The sequence below is a fragment of the Trachurus trachurus genome (genome assembly GCF_905171665.1).
Source record: "Trachurus trachurus genome assembly, chromosome: 14".
In the NCBI taxonomy this organism is placed as follows: Eukaryota; Metazoa; Chordata; class Actinopteri; order Carangiformes; family Carangidae; genus Trachurus; species Trachurus trachurus.
In genome coordinates, this window is record NC_139903.1 from 18,852,989 (window position 1) to 18,864,301 (window position 11,313).

General features: G+C 41.4%; 1 long non-coding RNA gene across 1 annotated transcript; it reads right to left on the minus strand.

Moving 5' to 3' along the window:
* Positions 1 to 6,363: 6,363 nt before the first annotated feature.
* LOC310997070 lies at positions 6,364 to 9,915 on the minus strand. The gene is made up of 3 exons (XR_014595926.1): positions 9,833 to 9,915; positions 8,059 to 8,163; positions 6,364 to 6,537 (listed from the first exon to the last, which is right to left on the minus strand). It is a non-coding gene; the product is annotated as an uncharacterized lncRNA (long non-coding RNA).
* Positions 9,916 to 11,313: the final 1,398 nt, after the last annotated feature.

Here is an 11,313-nt window from a genome sequence, read left to right on the forward strand (position 1 = left end):
CACTGCCGGAGGAGGTGTTGAACACTGCTGGTGAGGTCAGCCCGTTGTTCCCTGCTAGGAGGCCGTCCTTGCCTCCAAAAAGACAGAAAGTCCTTCAACAACGGATCAGCATTCTGCAGGGTAGCCAATTCCTCACTGGAGCGACTTGGGAAGGCCCCAACTTGGTGAGATGTGGCTACTTCAGCCTCTTCAGGACCTTGAAGCGCACCGGCCTCAGCTCTCAGATGGTCGCCCCCTGAATTGGGAGCCTTGGCTTGGTTGCTATATTGGCGAGAAAGAGAGTCAGCATTGGCATTATTTCGGCCTGGTCGGTAATGCACAGTGAAGTCAAAGGCTGCCAGCTGAGCAACCCATCGTTGTTCTGTAGCTCCTAGTTTCAGAGTCTGGAAATGACTTAAAGGGTTGTTGTCAGTATAAACGACGCACTTACTACCAAGCAGATACTCTCTGAATTTTTCTGAGAGTGCCCACTTCAGAGCTAGAAATTCCAGCTTCATGGAACTGTAATTCTCCATGTTGCGCTCTGAGCCACGTAATGAGCGACTGGCATATGCTACAGGTCTTAATTTGCCCTCCGTTTCCTGGGACAAAACAGCTCCGAGCCCTTGATAACTGGCATCTGTTTCCAAGACAAAGGGCTTGGTAAAGTCTGCAAATGCTAGAACTGGGGTGCTCGTCAATCTCTTTTTCAGCTCAGTGAAACTCCTCTCACATTCTTCAGACCACATGCCAGGTAGGACTGCAGCTGGTCTTGTCCTGCTCATCTTAGCTGCCTTAATTACGTCTGCCACTAGTTGGTGAAGTGGAGCAGCCAATTGTGCAAAGCCTTTGACAAAGCGCCGGTAATAACTACAGAAGCCAAGAAATGAGCGTACCTCTGTCACATCGGAGGGCCTTTTCCAGGTACTCACGGCAGATGTCTTTTCCGGGTCCGTGGCAACACCTTCTTTAGACACCCTATGGCCCAGATATTGCACCTCGGTCTTGAAAAAGTGGCATTTGCTCAGCTTAGCCTTAAGCCCTTTCTGTCGGAGTCGGCTCAGGACCATCTCCAATCTTTCCAAATGCTGTGACACTGAAGAAGAGAAGACTATAACATCATCAAGGTACAGTAGAACTGAGTGAAGGCTTTCATCGCCGAATATTCGCTCCATGAGCCTTTGAAATGTCCCTGGAGCATTACATAATCCAAAGGGCATTCTTTCAAATTCAAAAAGGCCAAAAGGAGTGCAGAAAGCTGTTTTTGGTTTATCCTTCTCGGCAACAGCAACCTGATTATAGCCACTGGCCAAATCCAGTGTTGAAAACCACTGGGCACCAGTTAGTGCGTCTAAAGACTCCTCTATACGGGGTAAGGGGTACGCATCCTTCCTTGTCTTGGCGTTAAGTTGGCGGTAATCGACACACATCCTGAGCTCTCCAGTCTTCTTTTTCACCAAGACAATGGGCGATGCGTAAGGGCTGCTACTCTCCCTAATCACCCTACTGTCAAGGAGCTGTTTGATATGGTCTTTTACAGCCTGCCACTGTGTGGGGGGTATCCGCCTGTATCTTTGTCGGACTGGGGTCTCATCTAGTAAAGGTATTTCATGTATTATCTCCTCAGTGCAGCCGAGATCGCCCTCATGTTTAGCAAAGACACTGCTGTACTTCTCTAGCAGACCTCTTACTTGTTTCTCCTGTGTAGGTGAGAGCCCGGGCCATTGCAAATTTGCAATCACCTCTGAGATGGGAGTAAAAGGCTCTCCCACTGTCTGAGTTTTAATATGAGCAACATTTTCACCCTCCCCCTCAAAACTTAGCTGTTGTCCTTCTATACCCTCGACAGAGTATAACATCCCCAAAACTTGTTTTGAGTGGACTGTGGCACTAGTGGCTCCAACATTAACCACGGGCACATAAGCCACCCCATTAACCACACTGAGTAAGGACGGAGACAGGAGCAAACCTGGAGCAAGATCCGAGCCCCCAGGTTCTAACAGCATGGTGGCCGGTGATGCATATGGGACTTTTGGGCAGGTAACCTTAACAAATTTAAGTGACCCAGCTGGTATAAACTCACCACCCCGCTCTAAGACCCGCACCCGACCCTCTAGAGTTAAAGGACACACTTCCTGGCGGTGACAATAACGGAGAGCTGGTGCCCAACATGCCTCAGCCTGGACAGCCGATAGCGAGGCAAATAACGCTTCTCCCTGCTGTGCAAACAATTCCTTATAACACTCATGAATGACATTCATTCCCAAAAGTCCAGGAATGAGCTGTTGCTGTGGTGTACGAGGGCCATCCTTCACTACCAAAACCCCACGACCTGGAATAGTTCTACCCAGTACTTGAACATCCAACTCTAAATAGCCAACATAGGGGATGTCCAATCCGTTTGCCGCCTTTAGCGCCAACCACCCACAGGACTGAAGCTGAGGGGCGCCCCAATGTTGGAAAGCCTCTTTAAAAAGTGACTCTGTAATAGTTGTTACCATTGAACCAGTATCCAACAAACACTGCACTTTAACGCCCCCCATTGTCACCTCAACTACAGGACATCTACCCACCAGTGGTATATGGGTATGTGAAGGGGGAAAACCCTGCCTAGGGGGCATGGACTTGTTTGTAACACAACTAAAGTCAGTGTTCTGCATACCTGTTTGCTCTGAGGCTGCTGAGGGAGGACTTTCGTCAGGCTGGACATTAGGCAAACTGGCTGTCCGTTGTCTTGGGCCTTGGCGACACTGGCGAAGGACATGCCCAGGCTTACGGCACCGGAGACAGATGGGTAGACCTTCAGGAGTAAACTGGTAGTTGGAGTTGTGGGGGCGAGAAGTCGGCTGGTTTAACACAGATTCTATCTTAGACAAACTTTGCAAGATTTGATTTATCTGTGACTGTTGCTTGTTAAGTTGTTCCTGTATAACAGAGCGTTCTAGTCCCCTTCCCACTCCAACAGCATGACACGCCCCCTCAACATTAACATCTACCCCACAATGGTGTAGCCCAGCACGAGCATGTCCAGTATGGCGTTCACCCTCCTCCACCCATCTGATGGCCTCATGTCTTAACGCTATAAAGGAAACTGCTGAATTCTGTCGGACAATACTCTTGAGTTCTCGTCTTAACGAAACATCGCGCACATGTTCCATGAACTGATCTCTGACTAGCATGTCTGGGTCTATCAACCTATTGGGGTAGGCTCGCTTGATCTCCTCAATTAAAGCCCAAAGAGAATGAGAAAATTCCTTTAAAGACTCCCCATCCTTCTGTTTTCTATCAAAAAACTGTCTTTGCAGGCTGACGAAGGAGGAGGAGGAACCATAAAGTTCTTTTAATATGGTTAAAATGGTTCCAGGATTCTCACGCTCAACCAGTGAGCGAAATCTGATTTCAACTTTTGCTTCTCCTTCCAAATGATCGTAGAGGAAGAGGGCCTTCTCTCTTGGAGTCATATTCCTATCTCTAAGGCACGATTCAATATTTTCTATCCAATCATATATTGATAGATCAGACTTAGATTTTGAACCAGAGAAGTAGGGGCACCTTTTTTCTCTCTGGATATAAATTAGACGTTCCGAAATGGGTTGTGATGCAGTCGAATTACCACTGGGGGCTGTCCCACCAGAATTTGTGCCATTGTTAGAAGTACCTGTGCTGGCGCCTCCTCCTTGACGGAACTGGTCATTAGCCACTCTTAATCTCTGTACCTCCTCACGGAGAGTCAAAAGTTCCTCCAACCTCTGCTCTTCATCAGCCATTGTTTCTCTTTTTTTTTCAATTTAACAGTCTTGCAATCACAAAAGAAAACATGAAATGCAAAGAACACAGAGCATAATCATTGTACTCAGGTAGTCATCAGCCTTTGGTTCCAATCGCAGGTTCGTCTTAACTGTCCAGTCGTCCTCCTATGATGTCCAGAGCCAGCCACTGTTTCTACTCAAATATTAAACAAACAAACAAAATCAAAAGAAAACATGCCTCATACAAATCCTGCCGACAACGCCATAATGTGGTGCCTGACAAGCAGCAAAACCACGAAATGTCTGACAACGCCACCCCCTGATGGTGGGCAGAGGGGACCCCTCAGTTTTCCTTTACATGTAGTGTGGCTATTTTACTATATCTTCCCCGCAAAAGGGACAGTTGACAATGAGGCAAATATGTATAAAAATAACAAATTTATTACAAGTAGTAAAAATACAAAATATCCAGTGTAAAAGCATTAAGTCTAGGACGCTATGAATAGAATGTTTGCAAAAGATAACTGGCTGAAACTCCTCGGTCAAGAAAGGTCGGACTGGCACGAGCAGAAATCCCTCTTCCTCAGGAGGCTCCTGGAGAGAGCAGAAACGAGAGACAGCAGACCCAACACCGGGATACACATGCAACACAGCAAGCACTACACACATAAAATATCAATACACCACTACAGTATATCACACCGTGTTGCGGTTATAGGTATACTACACACCACAGTGTCTCACCCATGTGGTCACCCTGAAGAGAAGGAGGGGTACACCCGTGCAAATCCGGCCTTATACAGAGACAGCCTAAGAAGAGAACACAATAAGAGAGGAGTACAACCAGCATCAACAGCATTTAAATTAATTCACTCAGAATTATTACTGACCATTGGTCCCAGAGACAAAAAGAAACAAAGGCAAAAGAAGAAAAAGAACCAAAACAAGTTAAATTCACAAAATGTCGATGATTTAACAATAAAACAGTGGCTGGCCTGGTCCTTTCTCTAAGAGAGAAATAAAACACATTAGTTACCAGCCTAGTTTAACATCACAGCATGTTCAACCTTTAACTTAATAAATATAGGCCTACTTGGCAAGTATGCTCAATTGTCCCACATCGCAGTTAATTATTCAGGTGTAGTTGAACATTCCAAGTGCTACAGACACAAAGAGAGGCTTTAAGTAGACATTTCAACACAGGTTTAAAACATTCAATAAAAGTGGCATTATATAATTTACCAGCATATCAGTGTCCATATCTCCACAGCTGGAGTCACAACGTGGTGGTCCCGTCAATGTAAAAAGGCCACCCTTACGAAAGAACAATATATTTACCAATATATTACTTGCAATATATTGTAATATATTGTAATATATTATTCTTCCATTACATTTTCCAATATATTATATATTGTAAATATATGGAAAAATATATTGATGACACATATATTATACAATATATTATATATTGCAATATATGGAAAAATATATTGATGCCACATATATTATACAACATATTATATATTGATGTAATATATTGTAATATATTGCAATATATTGCAAAATATACAAAAAACTGCCCCTTTTAATATATTGAAATATATTAAACCTGAATATATAATATATGGGTTTATATATCCCAAAATATATGCAATTATATATTTATAAATATCCACCATAATGTATTCAGATTTATATGATACAATGTATTGATAATATATGAAAAGATATAGTGTCACATGTATGTTCAATATATGGTAGAATATATTTTAAATATATGTAAAATTATACATGAAATATATGTATGGCTATTGTGGAATATATTTAATATATGGAAAATTATATGGAAACAAAAACATGACATATGTGTTCAATATATTGTGGATGAATACTTAAATATGCAAACTGCAATATGCGCACAAACCTTTATACCACATATTAACACAGACTGGGTAATTTATCAAAAGCAACCTTTATTTTCTTTTAATCAGGCACAGATACTGAACCCAGTTTGAGGTAGGGAGCTATACAGGCCTATTAAAACCCCAACCAGGGTTCCTACAGCTTAAGCCAAGTTAAATTTAAGACTTTTTTAAAACCACTTGAAATTAAATTTAAGACCAACTTCATAATAAACACAAATGCAGAAAAAAAAGAAACACCTCACATCAATTACATAGGGTTAGGGACAATTTTACCCACTTTCCTATGTGATCCAAGGTAAAGTGACTGCTACATGAACATTGGATTGTGTCTCTTTCCAGCTGTCCTTTCAAAATAAATGCATAAAAAGTCTGAAAAAAAAAAAAAAAAACACTGACTCGGAATCTGGTGGCTGTGAGAAATTTAGCGTTGACGGCCGCCACTAAAACTTATCTATGTCGGAATGTTACCAATTATTTTGAGATTTGAGACTAATTACAACCATAACATACCACTTACCAAGTGTTAACATTTTTAAGACTTTTGAAAAGTTGATTTAAGACATTTTAATGCCAATTAAGGCCTTGTTTTTAGATTAATGAATTCAATGCCTTTTAAGACTTTTTAATGATCCGTAACAACCCTGCCAACAGGCCTGGCATATGGTCAGACAAAGGAAATGTGACTGACTCTACATTTCTGAACAGTGCAACATTTTTAAAGAATGCCATTGAACAGAAAATACATATACTTTTGGAACTGTGGAAAAGAAATAAATAGCCAAAAGAAAATTGATGTAGCAGATAAAGCACATGTATGTATGTAGCAGATGAAGAGATGTCCACCCTCCAATTGGTAGTAATCAGCTGGCTCCTTGGTGCATCTAGGGGAAAAGAGAGAAAAAAAAAGAGATTTTTTAAATATTATTTAAATGATCTGTATAAAATGTTCTGACGTCCTTTGCTTCATTCTAATGTTCAACCTAACATCAAACATCAGATCATTCACAGGGGGTTTGGAGGGGGGTGTCGAAGAGTCAATCGATTAGTACTCCGCGATGATCAAATACTTTTGCTTGAAATGCCTATCCCTACTGGAGTCCAGACTCCACACCAGTAAAAACAAGATAATAGACCACTAGTTTAATGTTAGTATTCAGTCGGTATTCAGCTGTATAGTCAATGATTTCCCTCAACTCTATCACTCAGTCAGCCAGCATCTAGTCTGGGGCCGTTGACCCGCTGTTTTGGTAGGAAACGGATCCAGGGCGAGAGAGACAGACCTTTCCTTCAAAATAAAAGCACCAAGCTAATAAAATGCGGTAAAACTCTTTAATTTAAGGAATATAATTTACAAGAAAGTCCCCGAGCCATTAAATTGACATTTTGCTTTTATTGTATTACAAGTTAATGTTTATTTTATAAGTTTTATGTTGGTGAATACTTTTATTTTGGTGAATTTGGTGATTTCGGTATCAGCTACAGACAGGAACCAGAATGCAGACTAATTGGGAGGTAACTGACACCAGGCCCTTCGCTTGTCTGAAGAGCCTGGTGATGCGAGGCTAGCCAGCATCAGTCCTGTGGAAATTTCAATTACTTCTGTATGGGATGGTGCTATACATTTAAAGCGATAGTTCACCCAAGATTGAAATTTCACTTATTATCTACTCACCCTCATGTGGACTAAGGGCTGGGAGAAGTTTCAGAGTCCTCCGTGGCTTCTCTGAGTTACAGGGGGTCTCGACGTAGCAGTGCATGTCCATATGACGGTTGCAAATGGATACCAACTGTCTTCGTAACAAAAAGACACACCAAAAAACATCCAAATACCTCCATGCTGCTCGTATGTAATGTCCGTCTTGTATTGAAGCCCCGAAATGTGAAATTGTCCCGAAAAAAATTGAATAAGTCTATATTTCAAGCTTGTTTTGTGGCGGAAGCTTCTCGAAGCTCCTCTTCCCGGTTCGTCGTATTTGGACGAACCGGGAAGAAGAGCTTCAAGAAGCTCGAAAAATAGACTTATTTCATTGTTTTTGGGACAATTTCGCATTTCGGGGCTTCAATACAAGACGAACATTACATACGAGCAGGAGGAATTTGGAGGTATTTGGATGTTTTTTGGTGTGTCTTTTTGTTACGAAGACAGCTGGTATCCATTAGCAACCGTTATATGGACATGCACTGCTACGTCGAGACCCCCTGTAACTCAGAGAAGCCACGGAGGACTCTGAAACTTCTCCCAGCCCTTAGTCGACATGAGGGTGAGTAGATAATGAGTGCAATTTCAATTTTGGGTGAACTATCACTTTAAAAACTTGAACTGAAATTAATCTGAACTAGGTTTAATGAAAAAATTTAAGAAGCAAAATGCATTTGCCATAATTCTTGGTCTGTTTGCCTACCTGTTTGCATGTTGAAGTCTGTACCCCATCATCTTTTGCTCTATTGTCACTTCGGGTTCTCCAGCACGATGATCTCATGGGTAGAGCACTGCTGTGGGTCCTTGGCTGTGTAAAATACAGATTGACATAACAAAGAGTATTCAGTCAATTAGAAACAGAATAAAACATTAATTAATCAAGGACAAAAATATCTTTAGCTGTGTCACAGTATTAAGGATAGATTGATTTTTTTTAATTTTATTTTGCGGCTGATCCTGATTATTATTACTCAAATAACACTATATTTAGAACTAATATCCTAAAGAAAATTACTGCCACATATCTTTGACTTTAAAGTTTCTATTATTTTGTCCAACCTATGAAGGGTGAATTGAACTTATTACACCTGTGTGTATAAACTGGATTCACTAATGATGGCTTATTTGCAGACTATATCATTTTCAGCTGGATGACTAATACTTCATCAACCGAGTATACACTAATATCAGTGATACTTTACTTTTATTAACAGGAGTGAGTAACCATGCTAAGAGGCCACAGTCAGTGTAGTGTCTCATCTCCAGTAGTTTCTGTTACTAGCAGAGTTCATGTTGTTTTCTTCTGCAGCAGAGTGCGTTTTCTAAAGCAGTGGTTCTCACACACACACACACACACACACGCACGCACGCGCGCGCGAGCCGCGAAGCAGCGAGAAGCGGAGCCCTTTGATGTTAACGACTGTGTCACACCGGAGCCATGTCGCTCCGGTTCGCAGCGGCGCGAGCCGCAAGCTATGGCCGCGAGCGAGCCTGTCAAGCCGGGCAGGAAGTCGCACAAAGAAACAGCGGAAGAATCCGGTTCATTTTCAAAATAAGACACATTCCGAAGCCGGTTTACCACCGCCGCCCCCCCCTCCCCCCGTTTGGGAACTACTGTTCTAAAGGAACTTTCACTTATGTTTACACAGTGTTCAAAACTATAAGTTATCACCAATACATGGTAACCGAACAGTAGACTGGAGGCAACCTCTGCTGCTCTGCTCCTGGTCCTAAGTGCACAAGCATACTGTACAACAGGCAGTTTTCTGTTATAAATAGACTCTTTTCATTTACCTCTCATGCTGACTTTAGGAACACACACACTGAAATTCGCTAACAGTTACTCAATACATTGTGGTTACTATCCACCACTTTCCGGAGAACAACGCTGGGTGTCGCCTGACACTCCATTCATTACATTTTAGATTAACGTTAGCTGGGCTAACCGTTAGCCGTTAGCAGTGTCTTAAATAACTCAATAAACAGCCCATGAAAAAAATATTTTTTCCAGCAGATATCTTTGTTACAACATGACTGAGCTAATTGGAGTAGTTTCATGTTGTGTCCGACAACGGGAGGGTTTTAACAGCTGACGTCCTGGTGTTAGCTTAGCTGCTGCCGTTAGCTGTCAGCAGCAGCTAAGCTAACGGCTACGATAGCCATGACTAGTTGCAGAGGCGTGCACACAGAAGTGGTGGTGTTTGTTCGGTAATTCGTTTTGTAGATTTAACAAACATCAGATTAGTCAGGGCGGTTTTGGCAGCCCGGAGCCTCCACATTTGGTGCCTACACCGGTGGCTAATGCTACCAGTTAGCCGCTAACGCTACCAGTTAGCCGCTCGCTAGAATGCTACTACGGGGTTGAAAGCCGGATAGCTCATGTGCTAATGGCGATTAGCTTTTCTCTCTTTTCTTTCTAACCCTTTCCTCTGTAACACGTTAATGAAGCCATGTACCTGCTGAAACATCCTCCTCACCGTTGGTTAGAACAAGGAGAATAAGAAAAAAAAAAACCTCCATGGTGACATGTCGAGACATGTCCAGGACTTCACGTCCGTTACACAGCCCCCCTCCCTCTCACCAGAGCCTGCCTCGTTTGAATCCCTGACACCAACAACACCACAATAATAACAGAGAAATATCTTACCTGGTATTTTTTGCAGGATTTAAATTCACTCAAGCTCTCGCTGGGACCAGGTTCCAGCCGACTGTTTGTCCATTTATTCGTATCGTAAAAATAATCCACATGACTGGTCATTCTTGAACGACTGAAGTGCGTCGCGGCGGTTCCCGTTTCACAGCAGCAGTAACGGTTATTTTCAAATTTGGCGCCGGAAAGGCGCGCACAGCTGTCATTGGCCAAGAGCCATTATGTCAGTCAGATCAACCAATCATGTTCAAATGCTCACGATGAGACAGCCAATGGATTTTGTTTCATTGTGGTAACATTTTATTTTTTATTTTTATATAGGCTATAATTAAAAAAAATAATTCCTGACCTGCAATCGGTTCACAGACCATTGCTAAGTAAAACACACCGTTGCTAGGGTCACCGCTCTGATCAGAGGACACAGAGGAGGAGAACTATGCAGGATATTTACTTTAATTGAATTTTTACCTTCAGCTTCGGACTAATTGTGATGTTAGATAAATTACTTAACTTACAGGGGGGGGGGGGGGGGGGGTTATAAATATACACATATACTATACTATATACTATATTTTTTAAATGTTTTATATGTGTGTGTGTGTGTGTGTGTGTGTGTGTGTGTGTGTGTGTTTGTTGTATAAAATATAAACATTTAAAAAATATAGTGCCTTTTTGGCCTTGATCTCAATATATTTTTCAATATATACACATATATGATCCATGCATATATATATATATATATATATATGAAAATATATAAAACATTAAAAAAATATAGTGCCTTTTTGGCCTTGATTTCAATATATTTTTCAATATATACACATATATGATCCATGCATATATATATAAATATATAAAATATTTAAAAATATAGTGCCTTTTTGGTCTTTATTTCAATATATTTCTCAATATATACACATATATGATCCATGCATATATTGCAATATATTGGAAAATATAAAAATTAAATCCCATATATGGAAATATATTGCCTAATATATCACATGATATTTTCTAATATATTGCAATATATTTTTCTTTCGTAAGGGCATGCAGTGGTCTGTGTTCTCCGCGAGGAGTAAACACGCTAGATTATCCTAATAAAATAGAATAAATAAGTATTAAATCTAGGTTATAGCAACTGAACCGACATATACCTAAATGACCCCCCCCATACCTGTATGTGAGGTGAACCCAGCTCAGCTGTGCAAAGTTGGCTGGCAGAACAAAGAAAGGCTGACTGGCATCTCCCAAACATTTATCACTTCCTGATTTCAGTCATGTGATCATGAGACATCATGTGACCCT